This window comes from Condylura cristata, unplaced genomic scaffold, assembly GCF_000260355.1.
Source record: "Condylura cristata isolate star-nosed mole 26May11 unplaced genomic scaffold, ConCri1.0 scaffold00009, whole genome shotgun sequence".
NCBI classification, from domain to species: Eukaryota; Metazoa; Chordata; class Mammalia; order Eulipotyphla; family Talpidae; genus Condylura; species Condylura cristata.
Window position 1 is genome coordinate 38669184 of NW_004567110.1, and position 6515 is coordinate 38675698.

The 6515-nt window shown below is 43.1% G+C and overlaps 1 protein-coding gene across 1 annotated transcript in view; it reads left to right on the plus strand.

Annotated features, from left to right (window-relative positions):
- Window positions 1-402: 402 nt before the first annotated feature.
- The window catches only part of PAG1 (phosphoprotein membrane anchor with glycosphingolipid microdomains 1), a 132162-nt gene continuing 126049 nt past the window's right edge, over window positions 403-6515 (plus strand). Inside the window, exon 1 of the mRNA XM_004679775.2 lies at window positions 403-482. The gene's annotated coding sequence lies outside the window, so the exon portion shown is untranslated. The remainder of the gene's footprint in view (window positions 483-6515) is intronic.

Here is a 6515-nt window from a genome sequence, read left to right on the forward strand (position 1 = left end):
CCCGCGCTGCTGCTCCGCCTCGGCGCTTGTCATTCTCCGCGGCACGGCGGCGAGTGCGGACTGCGGTGCCTGTGCGCTCACTCCCCCGTCGGCGCGCCGGCGATGTACCGACCGCCTGCGAGCGGGCTCACGGCTCTGCCGGCGACAGTGCCTCGGCTTTTCTCGGGCCCGACTCCTAGCTGAGCGCCGATCCCTTCGGTGCCGGAGACACTCACCGGGGGCTCGGAGCGCCGCACTCCGGGACCCGCGGCAGCTGCAGCGTTCGCGTTCGCGCGGCTGGGTGCAGTGTTATCGCCGCCGCCGCCGGGCGGTGCGCCCTGGCAAGTGCCAGGCACGGAGCACGGCGGAGCCCAGGCTGCTGGTGCAGAGCGGCAGAGCCTCACTAGGCACCGGCCGCTGCCACCCGGGCAGTGTGGGGCCAGACTGGCTGCGCGCTGCCGGAGCGCGTTCTCCGAAGAAGGCTCCCTGCCTCCCGCGCCCCAGTAAGTTGACTGTAGTTTCTGAAGTTAGAGGGAACCGTGGGAAGGGGACATGCGTTTTTATTATCATCCTGTTGTGGAAAGCTGGGGGTGGCACTTGTTGTTAGCTGGACTCCAGCTCTGGGGAGTTCAGCGGGCGAGAAGCGGGCACACAGGCGGGGAGAGGCTGCACCTTGGGCGGGTGAGCTCTGGCCTCTGTCGCATGTGCCAATTGGAAATGTGCAGTGAGAGGACAGGTGCTCCCAGGGCATTTCGCCTGCTGCTGCTAATGCACATTCTGTGAGCTCTTTGACTCTTGACTGTGGTCATGGTGGGGTGTGCGTGTACGGGGGCTGGGGAGGCAGGGTCTTCTCACTTCTGTCCTAAGTTCTTAGGGCAATGACTCCAGTGATTTTCCTGGATTCAGTAGTAGCTTTTGGGGATGAGAACTGAGCTTTTCTTACCCAGGTCTCCAAGCTTCCCGCGAATCCCAATTTACTTCTCTCCTAGGCAGAAGTTGCCAACGTTTCCATAATTGGAGCCCAGTCCTTTAAGGAAAAATTATATATATATATATTTACATGTTAACCCAGTGTTTTGTTATAAAGCAAATAAAATGAGAACTCTGCACTGTGTACCTGATTTCATACCCTGTAAAAATGTGGGTAAGTCTCAGAGAAATCCGATTAAGATGACATTTGGGTTTCGCCCTGATTGTCCTGCATGTCTTATGTAAGCCTCCCGGAGGATAACTCTGTCTTTCTGCAGTGGATGCAGCTGTGACTCTCCATTCCATTTGTTTAAGGTCCAGCTTGAACAGTAGTTAATGAAAATGCTGACATGATATAGCGGCCTGTAGTCTGAAACAGAGTGCACTCTTCAAATTGGAGTGTCTTCTAATAGGGAACACATGAGGAAAAACCCAGTGTATTTTTCAAGGCAGCTCCAGGAATTAGACACATAAATCATGTTTTAAAATAGCATGCATTGTGCCAGGAGCTTGTAGAGGACCCCTTTTGAACACATCCTCTTTGTTTTAGAAAAAGTGGAAATTGTTCGTGCCAGAAAATTGTTGAGTCTAAAAGTTATGTGCACTGATGGACTTAATTATCTTAATAAACAAACAGCATAATTTATAGGTAGCTACCCTGTCCTACTTTGAAGGATAGAATTCTTTAACCTTTCTTTCTCATTTGTCTCCAGAGATTCCTTTTAAGCAGAGCTAGAGATTAATATCATCTTTGATGTTCAATAGTTGATTAAATTTGTAAAAGGAACACTTTGAAATACCATATAGTTATAGAAGAGTGAAAATTAGAAATAAGGAGCTTTATAGATTATTTGGTATAGAAGTCATTAGTTTAACAAAACAGATAACATTGACTGCCCTTATATAAACATATGTATGTGTGTGTGTTTAACTTGGACTTGTAATAATTGTTTAAACCACAATTTGTAATAATTGTTTCAGCCACAATTGTCTAAATTCCCAAGGTTGGTATGTATTTTAATGTAAGATTATTTGGGTAATCTTTAGAGAGAGAAATGCATTTTCTTCTCAGTATTCCAGCACATGGAACCAGTTATAAACACCTCATTAAAAATTCTCAAGAAATATATGCAGTGTTACTTTAAAAGTTGAAAAGTTAATCAAACATACTGAAGTTGATGAAAGCATCCATTGCTTATTTTTTTTTTTAAAGATTGATTTATTTATTCATACAGAACTGGGGTACAGGACATAGGTGCAGGGGCGGTGAGAGTATTCACCAGAGACAGCGTGGGGAGCAGAACAGGCAGATCAACGAAGCACACTGCTGAGGGGAGCAGCGGATGGGTTAGGAGAGGTCTGCTGTGCCATGTGGTCACCTCCTGAGCAGGAATCAAACTCATGCTGAAGTGGCTTTAGCTTCTTAGTGCTGTGCTTTAACCCGCTGCACCACCAGGGAGGGCCCCATTGCTTATTTCTAAACAAGATTCCATCAAAGCATGGCATCTCGAACAGGCTTGCCCCAAAATATTGTTGCATCTTGGTTAGGAGGACAGACTTGGTAGCCAGGCTGACACCACTGTACTGTTTGAATTGGGGCCTCTTACTTAAACTCTGCACTTCAGTCTCTTCATCTGTGAAATGGAACAACAGTAGCAACTACCTCATTGATTGTGTTGATGATTAAATGAGTTCATAGATACTAAGCTGTTGAATCCATGTCTAGCTGATTAAATTGGGTGAAATTATCATTGTTATGAAAAGAGATGTATCTTTGAATATGAGGAACTTTGGATGGCAGCTGACAGGTGAGCAGAAGAGGTTCGTGTGTGTGGAAGGAGGGGTAAGTCCATTTATTGAACATCTCCTAGGGATGCAGACACCAGCTGATGTTTGACTTACTCTCTTCCTCAATTTCCCACTGAAGTCAGTGGCTCCAGCTCCACTTTGGAGTTAAAGAAACTGAAATTCAGGGAGATCAAATCATAGAAAGCACAGTTGGAATTTTAACCCATGTCAGTCTGTTTCAAACACTGGTTGTTTTTTTTTTTTAAGATTTATTTATTTATGCATACAGTACAGGCCAGAGGTGCAGGGGCAGTGAGAGGATTCACCAGAGACAGAGTGGGGAGCAGACTAGGCCGACGGACGAAGTACACTTCTGAGGGGAGCAACGGGCAGGGCAGTAGAGGTCTGTGGCACCATGTGGGTCAGATCTGGGGCGGGGATCGAACTCATGTTGAAGTGGCTTTAACTTCTTAGTGCTATGCTTTAAGTTTCTGCGCCACCAGGGATGGCCTCAAGCACTGTTATTTTTGATCCTGTTGCCTCAACTTGCCAAGTTTTTTTTTCACTTTGTTTTCTCCTTTAATCCTCATAATAACATCATGAAATAGGTGCACTATTATCCTTAATTTATAGGTGAGAAATTTTAAATTAAGCATTTAAGTATGCATAGTGCTTGATAACACACCATCCTTCACCATGACTGGGAGCTAGCCGTTATTATCATAATTATTGTTAAATAACTTGTTTACCTTAGATTGCCACACAGGTGCCGGCAGGTGAATTGTGCCCTTCAATTTGAAGTGGATTCCGTTGCTTTTTACTTCCCTCCTCATATATCAGAGAGTTCAGGAACAAACACTGACATGATCTTACAGTTCACGGTGAAGGACAGGGCTCCCTGTTTGCTTCCTGCCTGCAGAAGTAGCTGCAGCCATCCACACACAGCCTCACAAACCACCAAGAGCAGCAGTGAAAGACCCTCAGCCAGCCACCATCCCTGCTCATGAGCTCAGTCCCAGCCCACAACTCTTCCGGGGTGGGGAGCTGGCACTTGTCCCACACTATACTACATATTCAGAAAGGGAAATAACTTGCACCTCACCCGAAAAATGCATGCCTCTAGAGCTCAGAGCTGTCATGAGAAGCAGTTTCAGGGATCTTGGGAGAGCAATACTGTGTTAAGTCTCTAGAGCCTTTAAATGTCTCACCTGACTTCTAGAGCTCGGTAACGATTGAGAGGCCACGGATTTTTTTGTGTGACTTTCTTAGGTTATTACCCAGACACTACATAGTGTCCTGGTCCTTGGTAAATATTTGCTGTTTTCTAGATATTAAAATAGAATTGCTGTATGAGGCACAGAGGCAGCAGACTGCTCACAGACTGAATTAATATTTAAACCTCTTAGATTGTTTATCCCACCATTGAAATTTATTTCAACAGAGGTATCATAAGCCAACTTTCTTTTTTGAAAAATCAAAGTTATCTGTATAGTAGGGTAGGTAGAATATGTGAGAGAGTATTCTATTTTGTGAAATAAGATGAACACCTGAAAGTGCATAATGTTATGATGCAATGCTATTTCAATAAGGACCCCCACACCTCTGGCCTATACCCCAGTACTTCTGTGCATAAGTAAATAAAATAAATCTTTAAAAGAATTGTTTTTTAAAAGTTGCTAAATGAAATCTTAAAGGTTCTCATAGCAAGAAAAAAAATAATTGTTGGAAACAGGTGTTCACTAGACTTCTTGTGATCATTTTGCAAGATAAACAAATATGCATTATGCTGTGTACTTGACATCAACGTAATATGTCAATTATATCTCAATAAAAAATGTCAAATCAAAACTCTGAAGGTGAACATTCCAGTAGGGTGGCTCAGCGTGCTTGGGGGCATAGTACCACAGTGTGGCTAATACTTGTCATCAGCTGAGTCCCTGTCCCTAGAAAGTACCTCCTACTTCAATTTTAGTCCTCCTTTTCAGAGTACAGATATTCCCTTTTACTCACCATGTACTTCTGTGTCAAATACTCCTCATATTTCTCATTCAGTTTTGTGACTTGAATTGGGTCATGATAAATTTTTAACTGACTCTTCAGATTTACATATAGTTTTATTTAGTCATTTTATTTTAGCTGTAGATTGACTTCATTGTGGTCATTTCTAACAAAAAATGTAAAGCTAATTTTAATATGGATTAAAGTGAAAGAAAATCATTTACTCTTCCAGCGATACCTACTTGTTTTGAATTCAATTCACTTTGGATGCGGAGAGTTGATTATATTTCTACACCACTTGCCTCATGTATCTGTGAGATAGGTGCCGAGAGTTTATTCAGATTTTAGCTTGTATAAGCCAACAGTTCATATGTAGCACGACAGGGCTGGATGCTAACTTCAAGGGCATGATTTGGGTTCAAGGGAATGATAGCTCTGAGCACTTCCCCCTTCTTGATTTTCTAGGCCTACACAATTTTCAAACCTGTCAATAATTAAAAAGTTAAAGACATTCCAATTTCTAAATGTAGACTACTGCAGAGAATGCGAAAACTTGGCCTGAACAGGAGCCTTCACTGAACATAGAGAACATTTGTAGCCCTTACTGGCTGTTTCTTCTGGCTAAGTCCTAGCATGAATGACTAACACACTGACCATGTTCCCTACTAACCTTCTATAAAGCATTTACTGTAACCTTCACAGTGATCTTATGTAGTAGTCACTTTATTAGAAGTGGTAACTGGTGTGAAGAACAGTCAGGGAACTTGTCCAGGGCCACACGGAGGCATGAAGCCCAACATGGAGCCCAGGAAGAGGGCTGTGCAGCATTTACACAGAATCCAACTTGGAGCCTTTGAGATCGTTAGATGGTAACCTATAGTGTGCTCAAAAGTATCTTCCACCATCTCACTTGGTCCCCACATTGACACTGGCATAGGGCAAAGGGAGGGTAGGGAGGTGCGTGCCCATTTTCTTGCCCTCGACCAGCAGCTGGTGTTTTCTCTGTATCTGTGTGAAGGAAGAACTTAAGTTTAGTTATGCAGTAAGCTCAAAAAGGAAAACCACATGTGAGCACTAAGAAATAGGAAACATAGTCTTCAACTGATAATGGGTCACAGCGGAGAGTCACAACTTTATCTGTGTTTGGGTTATATACTTGCACCATCCTCGTTAAAGAAAGAAGTTTAGAGATTTTCTCAGGGGTGGTTAAAAAATAATTTAAATGAAGAAAGTATCTGTAGTGAGCATTACTGCAAGAGTTATGTGTCATTCACAAAGGGACTGGTTTGTTAAAGTCTGTGGATACATGCCCACAACTGGGTTCCAGTGCATTGTCTCAGAATGGGAATATTGCTTTTAAATCTTCTGTGCCTGCATTATTCTGTTCCAGTCGCTATATAGAGAATAATGACGGGAATTAAAAAACCTGCCCATGAGCCCCGTTTCTATCTTTTCTTGATTTTTTCACTGGAGTCAACATTTGCTCACCAGGATTTTCATACCCCTAGTGTTTTGGTTGTTGTTATTTTTTGTTGTTCTAATATTTTGGCATATGGTGCTGAGGTCTTATCCACTGCCCCTTCCTTGATTTTCTTCGCCTACACAACTTTCAAACTTGTGAATGATTAAAAACTTAGGAAAAATTGAAATTTCTCCACGTAGACGACACATTTCTTGCAGAGGACAAGAAAATTTGGCCTTACCAGGGACCTTTATTGAAAATACAGAACACTTGAGCTCTATAAAACTTACGGAGTTGGCAAGTTTTAAAAAAAGAGGTT